We start from the raw sequence: 14537 nt of genomic DNA, 5'->3' as shown, positions 1-14537 counted from the left end.
AGGAGGGAGAGAGGGAGGGAGGGAGGGAGAGAGGGAGGTAGGGAGGGAGGGAGGAAGGGAGGCAGGGAGGGAGGGAGGAAGGGAGAGAGGGAGGGAGGGAGGGAGGGAGGAAGGGAGGCAGGGAGGGAGGGAGGCAGGGAGAGAGGGAAGGAGGGAGGGAGGAAGGAAGGGAGGCAGGGAGGGAGGGAGGCAGGGAGAGAGGGAAGGAGGGAAGGAGGGAGGAAGGGAAAGCAGTGAAGGGAACACGACACACTACTTTGCCTCAAATGACTGGAAAAAAAATCCAAACTGATCATATACCTTCGCTTGGTTTCCAAACTAAAACGGAGAGACCTTTGGTGCTTGCCAGTGGGGAAGGGAAGTCCGGTGGCTCCCGCGTGGCCCTGCCGTCATCTTTCATTTAGCGGAGTGCAGTGGGGTCACCATTAGCACACAGCTCACATGTCCTCTGACCTTAGACATCATCCTCCTGGTCAAATGGGGACAGAGTTAACCTCTTTGGATAAAGATATTTGCCTGAGGTGAGTGAGGGTGGAGGTCACGTCTTCCTTCTGGAATGCCAGTTCATCGGGAGGCTCCTTGGCACGGCCAGGGCCAGTTCTCCTACCTAACTCACCACCACCACCTGCCCACAGCAGGGCCAATGTATGGCCTGATGTACCAAAGCCTGCCGATTAGAATCACGTGAGGCTGAAGGTCCCAGGATAAGGTTTGAGTCTAGACTCTGGTGTCAGCCAGAGCCTCCAGCTCTGTGACCTGAAGGAGGCCACTGTGACCCCAAAGAGTGAGCTCCGGTCACCTTCTCAGGAGGGTGCCATTATAGATGTTTCGGCAGGGCGCATGCCTCTAAGTTTAAGGCAAGAGCCTTAAGCGACTGAGGCATTTCATGGCCCCACTGAGGCCTCCAGTCCACAGCACTTTCCTCCTCGCTTCCATTGTCACTCATGGATTCATTCATGAGTGACATGCTACTGAAACCACATCTAGATTCCAAAGAGCTTATACCCCAGGGCCCTCCTTTCTTCCCTGAACCCCCTCTTTCTTTCTCTTGGAGCTCTCTACCCTCTTCCCTAGGCAGCTCCCTGGGGCAAAGCTTGAGCCTCCAAGGTGAGACAGGTGTCCCCTCCTGTGCAGACAGTCAGCACAGATGTTCTCCTGGGGGCAGTCAGGTGCTCGAAGTCCCAGCTGAGGTGTGCTGGCTGACCCGAACACTCTGTCACTCCACAGACATGAGAAATAACGGGGGCAGCCTGGTGCCATGTGGCCTGTACAAAGTCCCTGGGACGTGCTGTGGGGAGAGCCAGGGAGTGGTGAGTCAAGACTGGCAGGAGCTCTGGGTTCTGCAGGGAGGTGCTTGTTGGAGCTGGCACTGCCACGTGGCACCAAGCCCAGGCATAGCAGGTGGCACCAACACAGCCTTAATTGATAGCTTAATTAAGGAATTAGGTAGGTTATAACTTCCAACCTACAGCTTGGTTAAGCTAAATTTCATTATCTCCCTTTGCCGTGGAACCGCACCTTGTGCGGTAAACCAGGGGTGGTGTCGTCTGCCCAGGAACAGTTGCTAACATGCTTTGGCCTCTCTGCATGCAAGATGGGAAGGCAAGAGAGGTGTTAGGGAGCAAACGTCAACAGGTGCTTCCTCCCCTCACTGGAAGCTGCTCCAGGAAACCCCCAAAGGCAGCGATTCACCCTTTTCCCCCAAGACTTGCTAAATTGCCTTCTGAGGACGAGAAGCATCATCTCCAACAGCCATCCCAGAGCCTTCAAAGGTTTTAAGCCTGTGAAACGGAGACATGGAGGAAAACAGACAGCATCTCATGTATCTCTGTGAGCTCCCCAAAGGATACCACCCTGTGCTCCAGGAGCGGGGGCATGCAGCTGCCTCTGCAGCTCACCATGGCCTGCTCACCATGGTGCAGGGTGGGGCTGGGGAACTTGAACTTCTACCTGACTGCTCTTCCAGGGAGCCTGGCATTGAACCTTCTTGCTCACAGTGTGGTTCCTAGACTAGCAGCATCAACTGCACCCTCGAGCTTGTAAGAAATACAGTCTCGGCCAGCCACGGTGGCTCACACTGTAATCCCAGCACTTTGGGAGGCCAAGGAGGGCGGATCACCTGAGGTCAGGAGTTCATGACCAGCCTGGCCAAAATGGTGAAACCCTGTCTTTACTGAAAATACAAAACTTAGCCTGGCATGGTTGTGCACGCCTGTAATCCCAGCTACTCGGGAGGCTGAGGCAGGAGAATTGCTGGAACCCGGGAGGCAAAGGCTGCAATGAGCTGAGATCATGCAACTGTGCTCCAGCCTGGGTGACAGAGCAAGACTCTGTCTCAAAAAAAAAAAAAGAAAAGAAATACAGAGTCTCCAAGAAAACCACACACCTACAGGATCAGAATTCACATTGCAGCAAGTTCCCCAGAGGATTTGTGTATATACTGAAGCTTCGGAATCAGTGACCTGAGTAATAGATAGTATAGTTTCACTTCCAGTTCGAATAAACAATTTCCTAAAATATTCTGTGTAAGCTGAAACTGAGTAAAGAAACTCTTCTTATCTACTAGGCCACTGGATAGAGAGCCATACATGTGATGTGACACCCTTATTGAAATGTAAATATGACGCTCCGGTCTGCAAGGTCAGCGGTGCAAGGTGGTGAGAGACTTAGATTTGGGAGGGCAGCCGACAGACACAGAGAAGAGGCAGGAAGCAGAAACGCTCAAGGCAAACGATGCCTTGTCATTCTGCCTGAAGGCAGGTGGGTGGTGACTTCTTGCCGGCAAGGTCATCTTCCCACTGCAGGCCAGGCATGGTGGGGTGAGGAACACGGATCATGCTTTTGACAATACACCCAGGAAGGCCGGCACGGTGGCTCACACCTGTAATCCAAGCACTTTGGAGGCCAAGGCAGGCGGATCACCTGAGTTCGGGAGTTCAAGACCAGCCTGACCAACATGGTGAAACCCTGTCTTAAAAAAAAAAAAAAAAAAAAAAAAAAAAAAAAAAAAAAAAAAGGAAGAGAAAATACACCCAGGAAAACCTGCAACCCGCAAAGCTAGGAGTCCAGCTGTTCCTCTTTGCTGATTTCCTAAGCCAGTAAAGCTCCTTATTTGCATAGAAACTTCCAATTTCGCTACCTCCAAACTCACCACCTTCAAGGCATTTCCAGGGAGGTCCTGGGGCCCCAGGCAGCGGACACAGAAAAACCCTGCTGCAAAGGTCCACAACTTACAGCACACGTGGCCTTAGAAGCCAGGCAGAACGAGTGGTGCATATTTAATCTGATAGGCGGGCGAGCCACTGAAGGCTTCTAAGCAGGAAAATGACGTAACCTAAATTGGGCTTTAAGGGTAAGATTTGAGATGGACTGAGTCGAAATTTATTTGCAGTCATCTAAGCAAGTGTTAACTGAAGGCTTCCACTAGGGTCTTGAGTTTTTGTTGTTGTTTGTTGTTGTTTTGAGATGGAATCTTGCTCTGTTGCCCAGGCTTGAGTGCAGTGGCACAATCTTGGCTCTCTGCAACCTCCAGCTCCCGGGTTCAAGCGATTCTCCTGCCTGAGCCTCCCGAGTAGCTGGGACTAAAGGTGTGTGCCCCTATGCCTGGCTAATTTTTGTATTTTTAGTAGAGATGGGGTTTCATCATGTTGGTCAGGCTGGTCTCGAACTCCTGACCTCAGGGGATCCGCCCACCTCGGCCTCCCAAAGTGCTGGGATTACAGGTGTAACCCACTACACCCAGCCTTGGCCAGATTCTTTTTGGACTCTTCGTGCGCAGGTGAAACTGCCCAGGTGACTGGATTCTAGACAGGTCCACTGTTCCTGCTGCTGTCACCATACTTTATCATAAAAGAAGTTCTGAGCTTCTCGGAGTTGGTCATTTCTTATCTCAGCTTCTTCTAAGTTCTTGTTTCTTCCTATACTTCTTTTGGCTTCTCTCGGGCTTAACTCAGAGATTATAGTGAATTTTTAAAAATACATTGTACAGTTCCCTATTCAGGAGCCTAATTAAATTCACACCCTCCATCTGGTGTTACAAAAACTGTTTCAAGCCTGGATGACTTCTCTAAGGTTACTTCCAAAAATCTATTCATAAATTAATATAGTATGTTTATTAGTTTCCAAGGAGTCTAGTATATTGATTCTAGGCAGAAGCTTTAGCAGCTGGTTTGGCTAAATAATTTAATTTTCTACAAACCACACACTCCAATCACATCATCTGATATTGAAACACATACAAGTTCAGAGTTCCTCAAATGCTCATATAATTTTTGTATTTTTAGTAGAGACGGGTTTTTGCCATGTTGGCCAGGCTGGTCTTCAACTCCTGTCCTCAGGTGATCCACCAGGGTAGGCCTCCCAAAGTGCTGGGATTACAGGCGTGCAGCACCAGTCCCTTGAATTGTTCCCAGTTTGCAATGAGGGAAAGACAAATACGTGAATAAAGAGGATTTTTTTTCAGGCTAAATATGTTCAATGTAATGGACTGCTTTTCAGTTTATGGTCTTCTTTGTTGTGTATTTTTAAATTTTTGTTTCATTATTATCTTTTTTTTTTGAGATGGAGTCTTGCTCTGTCACACAGACTGGAGTGAGGTGGCATGATCTTGGCTTACTGCAACCTCCGCCTGCCGGGTTCAAGCGATTCTCCTGCCTCAGCCTCCTGAGTAGCTGGGACTACAGGCACACACCACCATGCCTGGCTAATGTTTCTGTATTTTTAATAGAGATGGGGTTTCACAGTAAACACTCTTGACAAAATAGGAGTGGACAACTCTGTGACAATACCCCAGGTCTCAGAGAGCATTTTACTAACTCATGAAGTCCAAAAGAACAGGCTATCCTGGACTAATAACTCACCCTGTGATTTTAAAAAGATGAGTCGATCAAGGTTCAAGCCTCCTCCACTTCCTTTCTGGTACCAATAAACACCTTCTCATTGTTTCTGATCAGCATTGGCCAGGGAGAAAAAGATTGGCTTCCCATGCTTTTAAAAAGAAACCTTTAAGTCTAGCATCAATTTATTCAGCAGGAAGAGAACAGGAGGCATTGGACCTGAGGCTCCCTCCACGTTTTCACATTTTTCCACCTCTGCAACATCTGCCTTTCAAAAACTGGGATTATAGCTTTTTGAGTGTTCACTCTCCCAGCATCACTTTGGCCTTCAGCTTTAGTGGTAGACAGTGAAGCTCCTTCGTCCCCTGCTGCCCTGGTGCTCCTGGCGGTGTCCCCTGGCCTCCAGGATTTCCAGGCCTCTGACCACCAGCTGCTTTCAGGGCACCCCTGATCACCCCTGCGAGTTCTCTCACCCCTTCTTCCTCCCCAGACGGAAAGAACACGACTGCTGAGGAGGGAACAGCTGCGGCAAGGCCCTCCCTAAGGACCAGGCGGGCCGAGTTCCACCCGCAGCTCTGCCAGTGCTGGTCGCGCTGTCGCCTGAGTGGTGCCCAAGTGGGGACTGTGCGTCCCGTCCCACTCCCGTCTGTTCCCACCTGCCTGGACCCTGCCCCCTTCCTCCCCCGCGCAGCTCCCTGCCTTCCTTCATGGTGGCTGATTCCCACTCCAGGCGCCTGACCCTGAGTTCTGAGATCTTCTGTCCCAAGGGGCCTCCCAGTCTTCATGCAGACAAAGCTCTCACGCCCCTCCTGATGGCCCAGGAGAACCTGGAGCCCATGTCAGTGACTCCCCTCTCCAGTCCAGCTGGGACCTCTGGCACCATGATGCTGCAAGGCTGGTCAGAGGCCACCAGGCCCCAGAAGGGCAGGGGAGGCCACTGAGAACACTGTTCCATAGCTCTTCTTCACGTGGCCATAAGGGAGAGATTTCTCTCTCTGTCAGTACATAGAAAGTGACCTATACGTTTTTAAAGGGTGATCGCTTTTCTTCTATGTGGGTGTACCATAATTTAACCTGTGCTCTATGTTAAACACATGCTCTGAATGAAGAGACCCCCAACAGGGTGTGTATGAGCAACATGGCTGTTTATTCACCGGGGTGCGGGAGGGCTGAGTCTGAAAAGAGCATCAGACAAGAGTTGGTTTCATAGGTTTGAGGGTGGGCAGTGGAAAATTACAGAAGTTACAGTTTAGGGCGGTTTTTTGCAAGCTGGGAGGGGGGTCGTAAGGCCTGGAGTCACGAGGTTGACCAAGGTCAGTTACAAAGTCCAATTGCCTTATCAATTGAGGCAGGAATAAGGAACAATAGAGAATGTCTCAAGTTACTGAGGTGCCGCAGGGGTTGATCATTCTTCCCCTTTTCTTGGTCTTCCAGTTACTTCAGATTTTCTAATTCTGGGAGGCCATCCTGGGGTGTACATGTGGGTCACAGGGGTCACCATGGCTTGACTTAGGGTACGGTCTATGGTGCTGCCAGTTCAAAGAAACTTGCACTCTACTGATAGGCATTCAGGTTATTTCCAGTTTTTTTCTATTAAAAAAAAGTGCAACACGAGCATTGCTCGAACCCAGGAGGCGGAGATTGCAGCTAGCTGAGGTCGCTCCACTGCACTCCAGCCTGGGCAACAGGGCAAAACTCTGTTTTAAAAAAAAAAAAAAAAAGGTGAAACAAACATCCTTTTACATATATCTTTTCTCACTTGTATTTCTGTCGATAGAAATGGGATTGCTGGATCAAAGAATATAACATATAAATTCCGATGCTAAAAAGTGGCGCATTTTGGGAATTTGGTTTTCTTCTCCCTAGCAAGGTCTGAACAACAGTGTTCAGCCAATCACTGTTTCCATTTCAGTTTAATTAACAGTGATGTCGAACATGTTTAATAACTTCACACTTCTTTATCTGCACATTTTCCTTTACTGTTCTTGGTCCATATTTCATTTGGGGGCACTTTATAAGCCCAAAGGAAAGAAAGGCCTCAATATAAATGGCATTAGCCCTTCCCCATGCGAACATTTAGCTTCATCACTTAGCCTTCCGCGTTCCAGGAACCGGATGACATGTCCGTCATCTCAGTGAAGCCTGAGAGCAGCTCTGCAGGGAAAGCCTCATTGTCCCCATCTCATTCATGAAGCTCATGACCAGTGCAGTTTGTAGAGAAGCTGAGACTCGTCTCCAAGTTTGTTTTCAAGCCTGTGTTCTTTCCACTGTCCTATTCAAAACCTCTAAGTAAAAATCTTCTGATATCATTTCAAGGTATTTCCTGGTAGTAATAGAAGATACAGGAGTTAGAAGAATAATATGACTGGGCATGGTAGCTTATGGGAGGCTCACTTGAGCCCAGGAGTTCAAGACCAGCCTGGGCAACACATACCAAACCCTATCACTACAAAAAAAAAAAAAAATTAAAAATTAGCTGGGCATGGTGGCTCATGCCAGTAGGTCCAGCTACTCAGGAGGCTGGGGCAGGAGGATAGCTTTCGCCCAGGAGTCTGAGGCTGCAGTGAGCTATGATTGTACCACTGCACTCCAGCCTGGGTAGCACAGTAAGACTCTCTCTCTAAAATCAACAAAAAGCAAAAAAAGTCATTTGATTGAGTTGGTAGGGTGCGGCTGGACACCAGTATTTTTAGAAGCACTTCCGGGAACTCTTCTTTGCAGCATGGTTGAGACCCACTGTCTTCAATCATCTCCACTGTCCCTTCCTTCCAGTTCTCACGGCAACATTTTATAGCTGAGCAAAGTTTGGCCCAGAAAGGGAACGTGACTTGCCCAAAGTCACACTGCCAATGAGTGACAAATTCAGATGACAGTGCAGACTTGACGGCCTCCAGTCCCCTCGACCAAACTGACAGAGGCACAGGGATGTTGCTATTCTTCTTCAAAGATAACTCTGCTAATGGTGGTTGTCGCGGGTGCAGACACAGCTGGCAGCTTCAACCCGTCTTGCAGCATGAGCTGTTTGTGCAGCATTTGCTACCCTGCTTTCTCTGCCCCCAGGCTGCCTGTCCTGTGAGTGCTGCCTCACCTCCCACGCCCACTGGCTAGTTTCCTCTGCCCACTACCCTGGCCACTTCCCCCACATTTCCAACGCAAGCCACACCTCTTCTGAATCACCTTCGGATCAGTCATTATTACTACAGGCGTTCATGGCATTGGGCGCCTCTCCTTCCTGGTTCTTGCCAGATGTGGGTAACCACACAACTAACATCTCCTTCCCTGAAACACTGTGCTCCATGATAGCCAGGCTGTCTGGTCTCTGCTCACCTTGGTTTTCTAGCACTTGACACTCACTCCACCTAGCACCAGGGAGACAAACAGGTGTGGGCAGGGGCACTCTCCCACCTTAGTCCTGGGAGCAGCTTTTTCAAACTCCTTCCCCAGCATCAGAATGCAGAGATGAGAAAAGCAAGTCCCGGGGGCCCAGTGGCCTGCCCACATTCACACCATGAATTTGTGGCAGAGCTTATTAACTCATTCAATGATAGATTTAGCTTTTTTTCAGTCTTTGTTCATTACTAATTCATATTTAGCTTACAGAGAAGTTTAACCACCATCTTTTGCACATATGCTATTTCTTTTCCTTTTTTTTTTGAGATGGAGTCTTGCTCTGTCACCCAAGCTGGAGTGCAGTGGTGTGATCGTGGCTCACTACAACCTCCCACCTCCTGGGTTCAAGCGATCCTCCTGCCTCAGACTCTTGAGTCAGCTGGATTACAGGTGTGCACCACCACGCCTGGTTACTTTTTGTAGTTTTAGTAGTTTTTTTAGTAGTTTTTTTTTTTTTTTAGTAGTTTTAGGGCTTTCCAGGCCTCCCTCCCTGGGCCCTCCTGCTACATTTCCAGCACGGATGCCGCCGCCTTCCTGGAGCCCGTTCCTCCAGCATGCGACTATCTGTAACATGCGACTATCTGGGGTTTTTGCCATGTTGGCCAGGCTGGTCTCGAACTCAGGTGACCCACCAGCCTTGGCCTCCCAAAGTGCTGGGATTACGGGCATGGGCCACCACCATACCCAGCCTGTTTTTGGTAGAGAAGGGGTATCCCCATGTTGCCTGGGCTGGTCTAGAGCTTCTGGCCTCTGGCAATCCTCCCACCTCAGCCTCCCAAAATGCTGGGATTACAGGCATGAGACACCATGCTTGGCCCCACATAGGCTGTTTCTAAATCACATCTCCTCTTTGTTTACTACATGTGGAGCAGAATTTAAATCACTGCCAGACGAAGTCAATGATGCTCACATATGCAGAATTTTTTCAATGCTGCCTGCTTTATATTCAGATGATGCTGATTTTCCTCCAAATGACAAGTCTGCATTACAGGAAATTTAATAATTGGTAGTTAATACTTATGAATACATAAAGCAACAAACTGGAATAAAACCAAGGGATGCCTTGTGGAAGTACTTGAGAGTTTTGAAGTCCAACTGATTTCTAATTAGCATTATTTTTCCATGTAAATGCATGCCCCTCCCAACCCCTAACTTAATGCATCCTTCACTCCAGCTACGATTCAACCGCTGCGCGTCCCGTCTCCCCAAACATTTGAGAGCTACATCCCTTCCTCCTTGTGCCTGTGGCCAGTGCAATGACTGTGGCTCTAGGAACGACAGTAGGTGACAGCAGTGAGCTCCTCACTGTCAAGTCCAAATGGACTTTCCAGGCCTCCCTCCCTGGGCCCTCCTGCTACATTTCCAGCACGGATGCCCCCGCCTTCCTGGAGCCCCTGTTCCTCCAGCCACAGCATGGTCTCCTTAGATCGTCCCACCTGTGCCTCTTCTCTCACGGGTTATATGTGACCTTACTGCGTCTTTACCTCTGGACTCACTAGACTCAGCTTCACATCCCTCCTGGTCACTGAAACCTGCACTGCAGTGGCATGCGACTATCTGTAACATCCCAAATCATCCCTGAGTGACAACGCTGTGTGGACATTTCACACAGATTAACTCAATCTTCATGACTCTATGAAATAAAAACTACAATCTTCATTTCATGGATGAGGAAATGGATCAGAATATAAGCCCCATGAGGACAGCCCTAAGACATATTCTGATATTATACAACATTGCTGAGAGAAATTAAAGATCCAAATAAACAGAGAAGCATTCCATGTTTACAGATTGGAATACCCAATACTGTTAAGATGGCAGTTCTTCCTCGATTGATCTATAGATTCAAAACATTTCCTATCGAAATCCCAACAGGCCTTTTTGCAAAAACTAACAAGAAGACCTTGTAAGTTATACAGAAATGCAGAGGACCCAGATTAACCAAAATAATGTGAAAAAGAGTGGAGAATGTAAACGTCCCAATTTCAAAATTTAAATAACTCTTACATAAATTTCAGTTGATCTTTGACAGAGGCACAGGGGGGAAAAGCGGTCCTTTTAACACATGGTGCAAAGATCATTGAATATCCATACGAATTCAGATCCTTACCTCACATCATATATAAAAAGTAATTCAAAACACTCATAGGCCCAAATTTAAGAGCTAAAATTACAAAACTTCCAGAACAAAACAGGAGAAAATCTTTGTGACCTTGAGTTAGGCAGAGAGATACAGTACTAAAAAGCATGACCTGTATAAGGAAACTAATATATTGGGCTTCATTAAAATTAAAAAGAAGTGCACTTCAAAAGACACCATTAGGAAAAGATAAGCCACATACAGGGAAAAAATATTTGTAAATCATGTCTTAAAATGACTGGTATACAGAATCTACTATTTAATAAGAAAACCCAATTGAAAAGTTAGCAAAAAATTTAAACAGACATTTCACCAAAGACGACATATAAATGGCCCATAAACACACGAAAAATGCCCAACATCATTAGCTATCAAGGAAATGTAAATCAAAGCCTCAATGAGTTACCACTTCACTATAATTTAAAAAGACACATAATCACAAGTGTTGATGAGGATGTGGAGGTATCAGAACCCTCCCACATTGCTGGTGGAAATGTAAAACGGTCCAGCTTCTTTGGAAAACAGTCTGGCAATTTCTTAAAAAGTTAAACAAATGTCTGCACAAAGACATGTATATAAATGATCACAGCAGTATGAAAACAATCTACATGTCTATCAACTGGTGAATGAATAAACAAAATCGACACAGCCAAACAATGGAATAGCACTCGGCAATAAAAAGGAAAGCAATTACTGACAGACGCCAGGACATGGAGGAACTTCAGAAACACTGCTGAGTGAAAAGAAGCCAGACACAAAAGACCACATCTGATTCCATTTATAGGAAATGTTCAGAAACAGTAAACCTGAAAGACAAAGCGGATCAGTTGTGTGGGGATGGAAGTAGAAATGGGGTTTAATTGCAAACAGGTAAAAGACCTCTTTTCGAGTTGTTTGAACATTAGTTGTGATAGTTGCACAACTCTAAAAACTTACTAAAAAATCATCCAGGTATAAACCTAAAATGGATAAATGTTGTGGCAGGTAAATTACACCTCCTGAAAACTGTTAGGGGAGAGAGGGAGGCACAGGCTCCGGATTCTGAGTGCCTGGGTCCCAGTTCTGGCCCTATTACTTACCCACTGTCGCCTTGGAGCAAGTTAACTTTGGGCCTTAGTTTTCTCTTCTGTAAACTGGGAAGTAAAGTAGTACATACTTCATCGTTATTGTGAGGATTAAATCAGTTAATAGCAGTAAAATCTCTAGCAGAGTGCCACGCACACAGTAAGCATTCAGTAGGTGCCAGCTGTTCTCGTTACAGTCATTCGAATCACACCCATCCAGTTGCCTTGCCAATTTCCCTTGGTAATTAGTTCTCCATCACCTTTTCTTCATACCATCTTCCCTGGCCTTAAGCTCCGTGCCACCTTTGAGATGAAAGGCTTGTCCTGTCTCCCTCACTGCCCCCACGGCTGTTCCTTCACATCTCACCTCCATACCAGGTCATAACCACCTACAGGATCAAGTTCAATTGCACACAACTCTCTCCACCATCTTGTCTCTGTGGAGCCCCTCACCCTCTCCACCCCCATGCCTACCCCACACACACATCCCAGTCGCCAACTGCCTCACACATCCCATGCAGCTGCTCTTGCCATCCATCCCCTCTGCAGAACGCCCTGTCTCCCTCCTTCTTGTCTTTCTATATGCTTGTCCTCTCAGGCTCAGCTGAGGCAAATCCTTCATAAGACTTCCCTGAACCTCTTGGGCTGGGACCACTATTTGGCATTTATATGTGTCAATAATATACCTATAAGATCCTGTGCATACACCTCCAACACTGATTGACTAAGATTACAAAACACATAGTTAGATTACAAAACACATCTCACATGTGGAAACACGAATCTAGCACGGTCCCTAGTACAACGCAGGTGCCCTACAGAATGTTGGCTGGCCGGATGAAGGAGCAGACATGTGGCACTTTCTCAGCTCCTCATATACTGAAAATGCTTGTAGACTTCCAAACAACTTAGGACTTTGTCGAGGAAAAAGGAAATCTTAGGGAGGCTCTCCACTGAGGACCACTATAAGCAGCACCTGAGCGGAAGGACAGGGCCTGCCATCTTCCATTTTTGATGTCAGTAGTTAATGAACATTTACAGAGATGACTGATAATGTTAATTGTGCTGGTGGAATTTTTCCTAACTTGTCCAGCATCTGAGTTTCTAAACTCTGAAACCCTTGGTCTAAGAATCTTTGAGATAAGTATCTTATAGTGGGAATATAAGACCATCAACTTTAGGGGGATTCCTTTTCAAAAAAAAAAAAAAAAGAGCTTAATGATTGAACTTTAAATTATGGGGGAAAATACGATAATCTGATGTCTGGGTTCCATCCAAGATACTGATTTAAGTGGTCTGGGATATAACTCAAACAGAAAAAATTTTAAAGTTCACCCAATAATTCTCAAGAATTATAAAGAATACCAGATAATTCTAAAGACCCAAGGGTCAAGATCTGCCCTTTTATGAGTTCCTCTGTCAGTTTTCTCACATAGAAATGGTAGCAGTTATGCTCAGATTCACGGATAACTGAAAATCCTTCTGAAAATACAATGCACCAATGTTTATCAGATTCCTTTTTCCTATTCTCATGACTCTGGGTCATCTTAAAAGTAAGGTTTGGGCTGGGCAGAGGGCTCACACTTGTAATCCCAACACTTTGGGAGATCAAGGCAGGTGGGTCACTTAAGGTCAGGAGTTTGAGACCAGCCTGGTCAACACAGTGAAACCCCTTCTCTACTAAAAATACAGGAGAAAAAAAAAATCAGCCGGGTGTGGTGGTGGGCACCTGTAATCCCAGCTACTTGGGAGGCTTGAGGCAGGAGAATCGCTTGAACTTTGGAGGCAGGTGTTGCAGTGAGCTGAGATCTCGCCACTGCACTCCAGCCTGGGTGACAGGGCGAAACTCCATCTCAAAAAAAAAAAAAAAGTAAAATTTGACTTCTTAAAATCCACTTGGCCAATAAGTGTTAATGCTCACATTCAATACAGACATTGAAAATCCATTAAAGAACAATTTAAAATAAAAGACAAAAAATAAATCCTAAAGCAATAATCTTAAAACTCACAATCAAGTGCATACTAAGATAGAGGACTAATTCCAAAAGGTAAGTAAGAATACTCTTAAGTCCAGAAGATGAAGCTGTTGGTCCTCTGTGAAGAAAGCCCTACTCAGAGACATGGCATGCTGTTCTCTCATGACAGTGGAGAGGAAGGGGTTTCAGCGCAGTGCTGACCAGGTACAGTTCTTCTGCCCGCACCCTAATGGAACCGAAGGCAGAGACCCCAAGTGACCGAAACTATGAACGTCTACTTGAAAGTCCCACTGAGTAGGGCAGAATTTAGTACTAGAATCTTCTTAAAATGGAAAAACAAAGTTGAAACAATCGCATCCCATAAACATCTATTTTTCTTCTCCAGAGATGTCCTCTTGGTTTAATCTCTTCATTCTTTCAATGAAGGAGTCTATCATTAATACTGCTACCTGAATTTATATGTATCTCCCAGCCTTAAAACGCTGTTCAGTTCAGTTTTTAAAAATCCTATTAATAAACATATGAAAAAGTGAAAGTTTTAAAACTTTTGAGGTCTTAGGTCTAGTTTCTTTAACATCTCAGACTAAATATTTTATGAAATAGAAACTATACCAAAGCGCTTACTAAGGCAAATTTGCCATGAAGAAAAGACTTAATGGCAAAATACACCAGGTACATGCAGTCACAGAGTAAAATCAGTCTCTACACTACAAAAATCCATACTAAATGGGTTTTTCATAAATATACTTTACCAATCTCTTTATCTTTTATTATTATTTATCTCTTATTAAAAAATAAATTTGAAAAAGTAAAACTGTATGGTGGCAAGATAATTCCAAACTACATTTTCCTACTTAAAAAACAGAGAGCTACATTTTGTAATGAGGAAGACTAGAAATAATTCCTATTGCTATTAACAATGTCATATGAAATAAAATAAGGAAAAATTATGTAGTTGCAAATATAGTCTCACTGAAAATTAGTAATGCATATCACATAGAACTGTGACATATGCAAGGTAAGGTAGGTGAATATTAGGCAACAGCTACTCAATTAGAAGAGAATTAGCCTCCAAAGCAGCAGGGGTGCACCATTTTTGCCGTATGAAGAAAATGCACATAAAAGACACAAA

The sequence above is a fragment of the Sapajus apella genome, unplaced genomic scaffold (genome assembly GCF_009761245.1).
Source record: "Sapajus apella isolate SASKATOON/1434 unplaced genomic scaffold, GSC_monkey_1.0 scaffold100, whole genome shotgun sequence".
Taxonomy (NCBI): Eukaryota; Metazoa; Chordata; class Mammalia; order Primates; family Cebidae; genus Sapajus; species Sapajus apella.
Note: the sequence above shows the minus strand (reverse complement) of the source record.